The 13,137-nt window shown below is 59.8% G+C and overlaps 1 pseudogene; it reads left to right on the top strand.

Moving 5' to 3' along the window:
• The first annotated feature begins 59 nt into the window (after positions 1 to 59).
• On the top strand, positions 60 to 10,528 carry LOC134758753 (cytosolic phospholipase A2 beta-like; annotated as a pseudogene).
• Positions 10,529 to 13,137: the final 2,609 nt, after the last annotated feature.

Here is a 13,137-nt window from a genome sequence, read left to right as displayed (position 1 = left end):
CTGTCACCCAGGCTGGAGTGCAGTGGTGTGATGTCAGTTCACTGCAAGCTCCGCCTCCCAGGTTCACACTATTCTGCCTCAGCCTCCCAAGTAGCTGGGACTACAGGTGCGTGCCACCATGCCCGGCTAATTTTTTTGTATTCTTAGTAGAGATGGGGTTTCACCGTGTTAGCCAGTATGGTCTTGATCTCCTGATCTCGTGATCCACCTGCCTCGGCCTCCCAAAAGTGCTGGGATTACAGGTGTGAGCCACTGCGCCTGGCTTATGAGTCGTATGTTCTGATCCTCCCTCTTGAAGTTGCCTTCTGTGGTCTAAGGAGGGCCTGAAGGTTCAGGTAAAAACTTCAGGGTGACCTTCACTGGGGGTGAGGGCTGGATCCCAGCCTGGGCCCAAAGAGCCGTCAGCTGCCCAAGTCCCACTGTCCATGAGAGCCACCGCAGCCCCTCCCTGGGACAAGCAAGCAGACCTGAGTCTTGTAGCTCTCTGGTCCGGACCACTTTGGCCCAGGACCTTGAGAGCTATTCCTAGCTCTCCTATGGTTACTGTCCTCCCCCAGTTCAGGGGCAGCAGGTGGGACCTGGTGCCCTGGGGATAACCCCTGTTTCTCCCATAACAGGCACAGGCAGGAAGGGACGGAAGCCCCCGCCTCTCGTGGGGCTGTCCCTCTGAGGAAAGAGTTGGTCTCCACACGCTGACCCCCCCACAAACCATGCCCTGGAGGCAGAAGAACCCCCTGCCCCTGAGTGCCAACCCACAGGCCTCATCCCCGGCGACTCAGCACCTAGCTTTGAAGGGCTGTTTTATGTGACAGCCACTCCCCTGCCTGTCGTGAGGGGGCCCGGGTGTTCATCTCAGATTGATGGAGCCCTGCCATCAAGACTGGGCATTCCTGTCCAACAGGTGCCAGAGTTGCGAAAGGCCTGTGACAGGGAACTCCACTCTTCTCTTGGCTGCTGTTCTGGGACTCACCCCTGCTTTCCTTCTGCTCAGCCCCTGGCAGCAAGCTCTCCAGGCTGGGATTGCAGGGCTGGGTGGGGCAGGCCCAGCTGGTAAAGGCTGGCGAATGCCACAGAGGTATCAGGAGCTCTAGTATAGGCTTAGGGTGCCTCATTTCCTGGACAAGTGGCTGGTTCAGGAGTGGGTGTGGAGCTTAGGTGGAGCAGAGGCGGCGGGTAGGAGGGACTTGGGACCAATTGGGACATCACATCCCTGGCTCTGGGTTAGAAAGCTGACAGTCCTTGATCCTGTGGCCACTGCCCCATCATTCCTGCTCCTGAGGACTCAGTCTCATGGCTGTGGTAAGGCCTGGCAGGGCCCTGGGTCCCTACTGGGACCCCTGGTCTCTACCTGGGGCCTAGTTAATATGTTTCTTATGGGAGCTGTGGTCTTCTCCAGGGGTAGGGAGGGGAGTTTATTGACCACAAGACCAGGCTAGTGGGCAGAAGCCAGGGGAGAAGGAGGCTTGGGGATGAGGGATCCGTCCTGAGTGTTTTCTGTCCTGGGAACGGGCTCCTGGCAGAGCTCCCTGGCAACATAGATTTGGGCCCTGGAGACTCAGAGGCTCCCAGCTGCCGCCCTGAGGCCCTGGAAGCAAGTGGCTCCTCCATGCTCCTCTGACTCAGTTGCCTGGAGTGTGAGGGCCCTGGGCTGACCCCGGTGGATGAGGCCCTCCAGCACTGCCCTGGACCTGGTTGCTCCCTGGACTTGACCTGTTAGGGTCCTTGCAGAGGCAGGTGGAAGGCCGAAAGGAAGCAGTTGGCACAGGCTTCCCTGGTCCCGGTGCGCCTGTCAGGCTGCATTCCCAGAACCAGGGGCATGGATTTGGAGGGAGCTACCGGGGGACCATCTTCAGCCTGACCTGGCAGGACCTGGAGGACATGACAGCCTGTGAGGGGTCTGAGCTAGGAGCTGCCTCCCCTGCCCAGGAGCGAACCCATTTCCAGGATGTTCTTCTGACCAGGGTGGAGGGAGGGTGCGAGAGCAGCGCAGCCTGGGGCCCAAGGCCCTGATGTGCTACTTCCCCTCCCTCGATAGCTTATGTCTCCTGCCACCCAAGACCAGCCGGAAAGCTGCTTAGCTGGGGTGTGGGCTGGGGATGTGGGGTGGAGAGCCTAAAGGATACTAGCCCGAGAAGGTGGAAGCAGGTCTGTGTGAGGCATAAATCTGGAGCCAGCCTGCCCGGGCTCCAACCCCAATTGTGGACCTCAGGCAAGTGACTGCTTCTCTGTGCCTCAGTTTCCTTGTGGAGTGGGCCATCGTAAATAGTATCTGTGCATAAGGTGGTTGTGCGATAAATGAGTTAATGTATGCAAAGCCCTTGGCCCAGAGCCGGCGCAGAGCATTGTGTAAGTGCTGGCAGGCGTCATGATGGAGATACCATGTCTCCTCTTGTTGATTCAGGATTCTGATGAGATGGAGGATGGGCCTGGGGTTCAGGATTAGGCCTTGAGGCACTGCTCCAGCCTCCTTTGTGGCCCGTGTCACCCTTGGCTTCATCAGCCCGTAGCAGGTCTCCCCTCTCCCACCTCTGCAGGCAGAGGTGTCCAGGACCTGCCTGCTCACGGTTCGTGTCCTGCAGGCCCATCGCCTACCCTCTAAGGACCTAGGTGAGTGCGCACCGCCCTGGCCCCTGTGCTGGGCTGAGGGAGGAGGAGGGTGCTGAGGAGGAGGGTGCTGTGGCTGGATTTGGTGGAGGCGGGTGGGCCGGTGGGCAGGGCCTAGAGGAGGGAGCTGAGAGGAGCTTCTGGGTGGAAGGTGGCAGCTGGGGCTCTGCCTCTGGCCCCCACTTCCCCCCACTTCCCCTCCCCCTCAGTCTTAACCCACCTGGGGCTCTAGGTGATGGAAGGAAGTGGGTCTGGGCGGCTGGGAAGGGCTCTTGTCCACCGCTGGGCACTTGTTCCTTCCCGCAGTGACCCCCTCTGACTGCTACGTGACTCTCTGGCTGCCCACGGCCTGCAGCCACAGGCTCCAGACACGCACGGTCAAGAACAGCAGTAGCCCTGTCTGGAACCAGAGCTTTCACTTCAGGATCCACAGGCAGCTCAAGGTGGGCCAGGCATCAGCGCTGACTCTACCCACATCCTCGCCAGCCGCTGCCGCTGCCCTGCTCACCTTCCTGTCCCCTCCCTCCTGCAGCCCTGTCACTCTTTTCCCCTCCAGAATGTCGTGGAACTGAAAGTCTTTGACCGGGACCTGGTGACCGGAGATGACCCTGTGTTGTCCGTACTGTTTGATGCGGGGACTCTGCGGGCTGGGGAGTTCCGGCGCGAGAGCTTCTCGCTGAGCCCTCAGGCAAGGCGGTGTTTCCACGGCAGCCCTAGCTGGTGTCTGGGTTGAAATCTCCACGCGCACACATGCACACACACGCATGTCTCTCATACTGACTGACATATGTGCACTCCTTCTGACCCTTTCTAACTTACTTCTGGCTCTCTTCCCAGGGTGAGGGGCGCCTGGAAGTTGAATTTCGCCTGCAGAGTCTGTGAGTCAGGGGCCTGGGGCAGTTTGGGTGGGAGTGCCTTGTAGGAAGGACAGCACTAGTGCCTGGGGGATGCCCAGGTCTCTGTGGGGTGGGAACCTGGACTCCTGCTAAGGGGGCTCTGGGGGCTCTTTCCAGGGCTGACCGTGGCGAGTGGCTCGTCAGCAATGGCGTTCTGGTGGTGAGTGTGCCAGTGCTCTGGGAGGCGGTCTGGGGTCCCCGGGACTCCCTCATGCCAGCGACTTGAGGTACAGGCCCACCGCTGCCTCAGCCTGGGGACCCTGGGATTTCAGTTTGTTAAGGGAATACAATCTGAAGGGCCCAGGTAATGAAGTGCAGACCAGCAGCAGCCAGGGTGCTGCGAGGGTGGGGTCCCTGAATCGGGGGGTGGGGTTAGTGTCTGAGGGGCTGTCTTCATGACTCAGGCCCGGGAGCTCTCCTGCTTGCACGTTCAACTGGAGGAGACAGGAGACCAGAAGTGTGAGTCCCCAACCCACTGGGACAGCCCCTGGCTCTCAGCTCTTGTCTTCCCCCTTTAAGCATTGGACAATTCTCCCTGGGGCCTGAGCTTTCCCCTTAGGCCTTCTCGGGGGACCGTGGTGGGGGATCCATCTCCACCAGACTATTTCAGCGGGGAGAGGGAGGTGCCCTCCAGGCCACGCAGCAAGATGGGTTCTGTGGGCAGAGATACCGTCCCCAGCCTCTCTGCTCTGGTTCCTGTTTCCAGCCTCAGAGCGCAGAGTTCAGCTTGTGGTTCCTGGGTCCTGTGAGGGTCCACAGGAGGCCTCTGTGGGCACTGGCACCTTCCGCTTCCACTGCCCAGCCTGCTGGGAGCAGGAGCTGAGTATTCACCTGCAGGTAGTGTGCCTCGCTCCCTCGAGGTGGGGCCCCCAGAACTTCCTCCCTCCCTCTGCACCTCCTCCCAGTCTGACCTCTGCTCCACCTGGCAGAGTGGGCACCCTGGCAGCATGTGTGGGCCCATGCTGGCCTCCCCTTCCCGTCCCTCCCATACCTCTATGGCTGCCGGCGGGAGTTTGGTGAGGTCTTTGCTAGGAGTGGAAGCGTAAAGATTCTTAGGTCTCCATTCTTTGTCCCCTGCAGGATGCCCCCGAGGAGCAACTAAAGGTGCCACTGAGTGCCCTGCCGTCTGGTCAAGTGGTGAGGCTTGTCTTCCCCACGTCCCAGGTACTGGCCTCCCAGGGAAGGAAGCAAGGCGCCTGGATGGGGCTGGGACCCAGGCCACAAAGGGAGGGGCCTGCTTCCCGCTTCTCCATGGGTCACACCTTGAGCAGGTGCTGGGGCCAGGCTCTTTGGGGAGTGTCCTCTGAGCATCCCTGCTTCAGGCCTGGTGCCTGTGGAGACAGTGGCGGGGCGGGGGTGATGCGCCGGGGATCAGGGTAAGAGGACCAGAGCTGGGTGGAGGTGACCTTTTGTGACTGGGGCCTTCACGGTTTTCAGGAGCCCCTGATGAGAGTGGAGCTGAATAAAGAAGCAGGGTGAGAGGCCTGGCTGGGGACTGGGCAAGGCCCTGGAAAACAACCAGGGCGCGGGGCTGGAGGAGGCCTGGAGGAGTGAGGGGGAGAAACAGCCGCCCCTCATCCTCATGCTCTCTGAAGGGACTCAGGCTTGCGCTCGGGGGGGCACGAAGTACTGGGAGGAGTACTGGGAGGAGTCTTAGCACCTATGGTCAGAGGGGCGAGTGACTGGCCCAGTGCCAGGCACCCGGGGAGCACTTGATAAATGTTTGGCTGGAAAACGCAGGGAGGCGAGGATGGAAAATGGTAACATGGTTTGGGGCGCAGAGAGGGCAGGAAAACCAAGGGAGAGAAGAGGGGAAATTGCGCCCTTTTGGGTGGAAGCTGTTATGGCTGGACCTTAAATGATCTTCGTAGAGTTGTCGCCCACCCTGGCCCTCTGTCGTCTTGAGAGAGTGGCTTCTCACCTCACAGACACAGGGTTATTGGTCCTTTTCTGCCCTGCCCCCTGCCCTTTTTTTTTTTTTTTTTTTGAGATGGAGTCTCTCTCTGTCGCCCAGGCTGGAGTGCAATGGCGCGATCTTGGCTCACTGCAACCTCCGCCTCTGGGGTTCAAGCGATTCTCCTGCCTCAGCCTCCCGAGTAGCTGGGATTACAGGTGCCCACCACCACACCCAGCTAATTTTTATATTTTTAGTGGAGATGGGGTTTCCCCACATTGGCCAGGCTGGTCCTGGCCTCAAGTTATATGCCTGCCTCAGCCTCCCAAAGTGCTTTGAACTCCGTGGGTAAGGGACAGAGCACGAGACTTGGAGGGGGGATCTATGGTATGGGGCCTGCCTGGGGGCCTGTCTGCACCTGGGACCCCAAGCAGCCTCTTTCGGCCACGGCATTCTGGGTCCTGCCAGTCTGCTTTGCTGCATTCCCAAGCATGTCCACATGGACACACTCTCCCCAGGTGTCAAACTTCAGTCTTGTGACACGGGAGTGGCATTGAGGGTTGGGGAGAAGAGGGAGGGCAGTAGGTATTACAGGTGAGGCAGACCCAGCTTTCCATTCTCTGGGGAGGGTTGAGAGCTGTCTCACAGTCTCTTCCTTCCCCGGCCAGACTGAGGGAGCTGGCGGTGCGACTGGGCTTCGGGCCCTGTGCAGAGGAGCAGGCCTTCCTGAGCAGGAGGAAGCAGGTGGTGGCCGCGGCCTTGAGGCAGGCCCTGCAGCTGGACGGAGACCTGCAGGAGGATGAGGTTTGGGGGCTGGGCTGGATGGGGTGTCCCCGGGCTTGCTTGGGCCTAGCTCCTGGTGCTGAACACTGGAGCTGCTTGTCCCCGATCTAGACCAGAGCTCGTAGCTGCCTGTCCCCACCCTGCTTCCTCTCATCTGGTGTTAGAAGGGACTTGGTACAGGCAGAGTGTTGCTTGAGGCACCTGGAGCCCGCATGGGAGCTACCTCATAGGGCTGGCTTTCCTACTCTGTTTCTTGGTTCTCAGCCTAGCCTGTCTGAGGAGGGAGACAGATATCTGGTATGAGGCCTGTTGGCCCAGGGTGCTTCGGGAGGTTCATATTAGCCTGGACCATCTCCTGGGGGAGTGATGGCAATTTGGGAAAATTTTGAGGCGGGCCCTGGGGCTTCCAGAAAGTGAGCATCAGGCTCGGGGGCTGAGGGCAAGGAGATGAGGCTCAGAACTTGCCTGGGCCATTTTTTCCTGGAGCCCTTAGGACTGGAGGAGCTGGGCACTCAAAAAGCTGTTTCTGGCCCCCAGGGCTGACTCAGAACTGGTCCCAAGACCTGTGATCAGGCCTTAGCTGTGGGCTGGGTGGCCACTTGACCTGCTACCTCTTCTTCCTGTGACTTGGCCTTCCCCATCCCTAGGGCCTCTACAGGCCTGGCTCTCTTCTTTTCCAGATCCCAGTGGTAGCTATTATGGCCACTGGTGGTGGGATCCGGGCAATGACTTCCCTGTATGGGCAGCTGGCTGGCCTGAAGGAGCTGGGCCTCTTGGATTGCCTCTCCTACATCACTGGGGCCTCGGGCTCCACCTGGTGAGCTGGGGGCAGGCGGATGCTGGCCCCTGTGTGGCAGGGGGTGCTGGTGCCAGGGTTCTCCTAGGCCTCTGAGAAAACTAGAAGGGCTGGGAGAATGAACGTGCCAGGGAGAAACGTGCTCAAGGGGACCCTGGGAAGGTCCCTGCCAGGCCATTGTCCTAGAAAGCCCGGGGCACGTGGGGTCTAGACGGGGTCCTTCAGTGACAGCCCTCTGGCTCTGGCTTTTCCCAGGGCCTTGGCCAACCTTTATGAGGACCCAGAGTGGTCTCAGAAGGACCTGGCGGGGCCCACTGAGTTGCTGAAGACGCAGGTGACCAAGAACAAGCTGGGTGTGCTGGCCCCCAGCCAGCTGCAGCGGTACCGGCAGGAGCTGGCCGAGCGTGCCCGCTTGGGCTACCCAAGCTGCTTCACCAACCTGTGGGCCCTCATCAGCGAGGCGCTGCTGCATGATGAGGTGCGGGGGCTGCGGCCTGGGGGCAGAGCCAGGGCAAGGGCTGGAGCTGGGGCTCGGTGCTGGACAGCAGGGTGGGAAAGGCCCTGGGCACCCAGGCAGCTGTGGGTTTAGGTTCTACGCATCTTTCCCCAGCCCCATGATCACAAGCTCTCAGATCAACGGGAGGCCCTGAGTCATGGCCAGAACCCTCTGCCCATCTACTGTGCCCTCAACACCAAGGGGCAGAGCCTGACCACTTTTGAATTTGGGGGTGAGTGGCCCAAGAGCTGACACCTGTGCCCTTGCAGTTGGTGGAATAAGGGGAGACGGGGCCTGTGTGCAGATTGCAGATGTCACACCCACCTCTCCTGAGCCAGGTCCCGTGCTTTCTGGAGACCGGCACCCTACCAGGGTCCCTCAGCCCTTTGGGAAGGAGGCAGGGGCCTTAGGTCCCATGCACAAAGCCCAGGCCACAAGGCCTGGGCCTCCTGGTCCTCAGCTGCCCTAAAGCAAAACCCTGGGTCGGGGTGGGGGTGGGGGTGCCTAAGGGCTCTGCACCATGAGGCTGAGGGGTGGCCTCCTCACAGAGTGGTGCGAGTTCTCTCCCTACGAGGTCGGCTTCCCCAAGTACGGGGCCTTCATCCCCTCTGAGCTCTTTGGCTCCGAGTTCTTTATGGGGCAGCTGATGAAGAGGCTTCCTGAGTCCCGCATCTGCTTCTTAGAAGGTGAGGGGCACTGGCAGGCTGGGGAAGCTGGGCCGAGCAGGGAAAATGGGTCCTGGGTGAGAGGGCAGCCTCGGTCAGAAGAGTTTCCTGGGCCAGGACTGGCCATGGGGAAGGGTAGGGTTGGGACAAGAGTCGGGGGCCCTCTTCCCTCACGGCCGCTCTTTCAGGTATCTGGAGTAACCTGTATGCAGCCAACCTCCAGGACAGCTTATACTGGGCCTCAGAGCCCAGCCAGTTGTGGGACCGCTGGGTCAGGAACCAGGCCAACCTGGGTAAGTGCTCTGGCCCCTTCATTAGGGTGCCAAGGGGCAGCACCAGGGGGCGGGGGGTTCTCACCTCTTCCCCCTCCAGGGTCACCACCAAGGTGGGGCTAAAGGTGCAGGAGTCCCCATTTCCCCACCTTGCCTGTGTAGACAAGGAGCAGGTCCCCCTTCTGAAGATAGAAGAACCACCCTCAACAGCCCTCAACAGCCGGCAGGATAGCTGAGTTTTTCACCGATCTTCTGACGTGGCGTCCACTGGCCCAGGCCACACATAATTTCCTGCGTGGCCTCCATTTCCACAAAGACTACTTTCAGCATCCTCACTTCTCCACATGGAAAGGTACCTGCTTCTCTCCAAAGTCCTCCTGTGGCCACCTGAGCCTTGAGTCCCCAGTCCAGATACCCCTCACGGTCCACTCCCATTCTCCTGCTTTGAGCTTGATTCCCTGGACTACTTGGAACAGGGGTCTTTTTCTCCTTGTCTTGGGGACCCAGGGCCCACCTGCAGGGCTGTGGAGGTGTTGGTTCAGCAGGAGAGCAGGGACCAGAGGCCAGAGTCTCTCCTTCCAGCAGGAATCTGGTACCCTTGGTATCTGTGACAATTTCTGCTCTCCCCAACCTTCCAGCTACCACTCTGGATGGGCTCCCCAACCAGCTGACACCCTCGGAGCCCCACCTGTGCCTGCTGGATGTTGGCTACCTCATCAATACCAGCTGCCTGCCCCTCCTGCAGCCCACTCGGGACGTGGACCTCATCCTGTCATTGGACTACAACCTCCACGGAGCCTTCCAGGTTGGGAAGGGTGGGCAGCCCACCAGGGAGGCGGTGGGTGGCCCCTGCCCCCTGAAGAGAGGGGCTTTGGAGTCCAGTGTCTGGTTCAGCTTCCTTTAGGAGCTGTGACTGGGACACTGGAATCTTAATTTGCCACCAGAGGAGCTCATTCTTTTCCGGAAGTTGGGAAGCTGGCGAGGTTCTCCTGGTATCTTGTAGCTGGGTCCCCTTTACTGACCTGCGAGGTGTGGTCCTGGGCCTCTGGGCCCACCTGCTGAGTCTGCTTTGGCTCCCAGTGTCAGAACTGGAATGCTGGGAGTAACCCGGCTCCGTCTAGCCCCAGAGGAGCTGCCACCGAGGCCTGTCAGATGTGGAGAGTTTTTTTCCAACGACTGGCTTCGTAGGCCCCACTGGAGACTGTTTTGGCATTCGAGCCCCAGGTCCTGTGCATCTTACGTCAGCCCCAGTGTTGAGGATGCCAGGGGCCCTGTCCCTCTGAAGCCCCTTCTGCCTGCCCTGCAGCAGTTGCAGCTCCTGGGCCGGTTCTGCCAGGAGCAGGGGATCCCGTTCCCACCCATCTCGCCCAGCCCCGAAGAGCAGCTCCAGCCTCGGGAGTGCCACACCTTCTCCGGCCCCACCTGCCCCGGAGCCCCTGCGGTGCTGCACTTTCCTCTGGTCAGCGACTCCTTCCGGGAGTACTCGGTCCCTGGTGAGCTGCTGTTCACCTCCCCATCCTGCTGCCCCAGTCCCCCACACCTCCTCCGTCCCCTGTGCCTCTCCAAACCCGTCTTCCCCACAACGTGTTCCCCATGCCAGGCTGCACTCTCTCCACAGGGGTCCGGCGGACACCCGAGGAGGCAGCGGCTGGGGAGGTGAACCTGTCTTCATCGGACTCTCCCTACACGAAGGTGACCTACAGCCAGGAGGACGTGGACAAGCTGCTGCACCTGACACATTACAATGTCTGCAACAACCAGGAGCAGCTGCTGGAGGCACTGCGCCAGGCAGTGCAGCGGAGGCGGCAGCGCAGGCCCCACTGATGGCCGGGGCCCCTGCCTGGCCCTGCCACCCCTGACTCTCATTCATTCCCTGGCTGCTGAGTTGCAGGTGGGAACTGTCATCACGCAGTGCTTCAGAGCCTCGGGCTCAGGTGGCACTGTCCCAGGGTCCAGGCTGAGGGCTGGGAGCTCCCTTGCACCTCAGCAGTTTGCAGTGGGGTAAGGAGGCCAAGCCCATTTGTGTAATCACCCAAAACCCCCCGGCCTGTGCCTGTTTTCCCTTCTGCGCTACCTTGAGTAGTTGGAGCACTTGATACATTACAGACTCATACAAATGTGAGGCGCTGAGACCATCTGTTATTACTGCTGAGAAGGGCCATGTCATTCTAGGCTCTTGGCTGTACATGGCAAGGGCTGGTACAGAGCTCGCTCATCAGTGTTCTTCCTCCGAAGAGCACATTCTCTGCACACATCTGCGTCTACCTGTGCTCAGAGTCACCCCTTCCAAGCAAGGAGGCGGCCACATGGGCCTGGGGTAGCTCTGGCCTTGCCCACCTGCTCTGGCGTAACACGTCTCCTCTTCACCCAGACAGGAATGCAGGGGGAGGCCAGGCAATGGCTGTTTCCTGCCACATGGTAGGACCCACCTAACCAGAAGGAACTGTCTATTCCAGAAGCTGGGCCTGGGGAACTGGGTTGAAGCAGCCACGGGAAGGAGCCCTTTTGCCTGTAGCCGAGTCTCATTCTGGTCCCTTAGATGTGTCCTCGCTTGTGCCCCTGAAGTTTGGTGTTGCATTGGGGTTCACCTCAGGGATCAGACCTGTTGGGAAAACGGAATGAATTTAGTAGGGTATGGCCACCCCAGAATCTTCTCCAAACAAACACTGGTGCCCCTGCCCTCCCCTGGACCAGCCAGCCTCCTAGAATAAGCGTGGGAGTGGATTCCAGAGCTGACAGGCGCTGCAGCCGCGACCACAGTGACGGGTGAGTGGGTGGGAATTGCCTTGACTCTCATAACCCAACTCTACGTCTGTCAGCTGGCCTAGCGACCCCAGCCCTGGGTTAGAGACAGCAGAAAAAATGGCTGTCCTGGTAGCCTCAGGAGCCACTGTGTCCAGGACGAGGCCTGTCCCGTCAGCAACACATCATCTAAATCATATGTTGGGCTCTGCAGGACTGGGAGCAGATGGTTACACTGGAGACCACAGCCGTGGCTGCCACCCCTCATGGTATGAGCCCTCCAGGCACACGGCTGTATATGCGTGTGCACGTCTAGGCACATCCTGGCATGGGGCCCATGCACGGAGGATTTGCCTGTCTCCGGTCCCTCCTCCACTTTCACCTAACCCCAGGTGTCCCCTCCCCCTGGAGAGCCTGAAGCCCTCTGGTTTAGAAGGGAAGGAGATGTGGGTGAGGGGGGTTGAGCATTGAAATGATGCTGGGATCTACAAGGAGGGACTGAGGAGCCAGGTAAGAGCCACCTGCCCCTGCACATCCACCTTCACATCTCCCTGGCCTGCAGGCCGGGACATGCTGGCCCTCTCCATTGCCATGGAGTGGGGATTGGGGAAAGCAGGGGAGGACCAGGTAGAGAACGGGTTAGAACAAGGGTGGGGCAGGGTCTGGCCGTCCTGCCAATGTGCTGTGCCTTGGAGAGGGGAGAGGAGGGAGGAAAGTGGAGTGCATGGGAAACAAACCCAGGCAGGCTCTCAGCACTGGGCAGAGGGAAACCTGGCTGTCCCTCCCACAAGCAGCCGAGCAGGAAGGGCACAGGGAGCCTGGGCAGCTTCGTCTACAGGGTCCCCACACCGGAGCATGGAGTGAGCCCTGGGAGGGGACCACTGTCAAGTCTGTGGAAATCTGGGCTTTGTGGTCTGGATTCCTCTCTCAGCTGAGAGTGGGCAGGGGCAGCTGAGGGTTCCAATAGCATTTCCCTACAGCCCAAGAGAGTAAGTCTGAGGCCCAGAACCTCAGGCTTCAGAGGACAGTGCCTGCCAGCCACTGAAGCCCAGGGCTCCCCGCCCTGCTTCCCCCACCCAGGTGTCCCACCTGAGTAGACATCCAGGCCGGGCATCCTTGGTCGTGCACCCATTCGGAGAGCTGACAGGTTTGGCTTTGAGTTCTGGGCTCAGACTCGGCTGCAGAGCAAGGGAATGACCACTGTTAGCCCGGCCCAGATCATCTGCAGGCGCCAGGTCTGGCTGCTCCTTCCTCCAGCTTCTGGAGGCTCAGCACAGCCTTAGGCGGCCTGGCCATGCCAGGCCCTTCCCACGTGGGGGTGCGGGGCAGGCTGAGCACTTGTGGGCAGGTTTTGCCCCCATGCGTCCTGCCTCTTAGGAAACTCCTCACAGGCGAGTTAAGAAAGGCTGAGCTTTCTTAGGAGGTGGGGGATTCTGGAATGTCGAACAACTCAAGATCCCTTTGGGCTTCTGGGAAGACAGACTCTTGGGAGGAGAGTCCAGGGGAACCAGCGACAGAGCTAGGATCCCAGACATTCCCTGAACACACTGTCCACACGGAGCCTCAGCAGAGCACGCTGACCACGGAAGAAAGTCCAAAGGGTTGTCTCTATATATTCCTCCAAGTAGAACCTGGCTTGCTTACTGTCTGCAAAACAACTCAAGGGTGGTGACATTCAAAGTTGTCTGAGGCCTAGAAGGTTAGAGAAGCACCCAGATCAGACAGAACAGAGCCTGGAAAGCCCTTGGAGGAACACAGTCCATGAGGATTCTGGCAGGAAGGGCTTGGGGCAGTCTGAGTGGCAGACTCCAAAAGGGGCAGAACAGGACCAGGACACAGCTGGGGGGTTCAAAACTGGCCCCGTCTCTGCTAATTAGCTGTGTGATCTTGGGCAAGTTGCATAACCTCTCTAGGACCTAAATTCTTTGAGAAAAAACAGTAAGTCCCACTTCTTGGAGGTGAGAGATGCTAACTGTGAAACCTCCCTAG

Source organism: Gorilla gorilla, chromosome 1, assembly GCF_029281585.2.
Source record: "Gorilla gorilla gorilla isolate KB3781 chromosome 1, NHGRI_mGorGor1-v2.1_pri, whole genome shotgun sequence".
Taxonomy (NCBI): Eukaryota; Metazoa; Chordata; class Mammalia; order Primates; family Hominidae; genus Gorilla; species Gorilla gorilla.
This window is presented reverse-complemented; position numbering and strand designations above follow the sequence as displayed.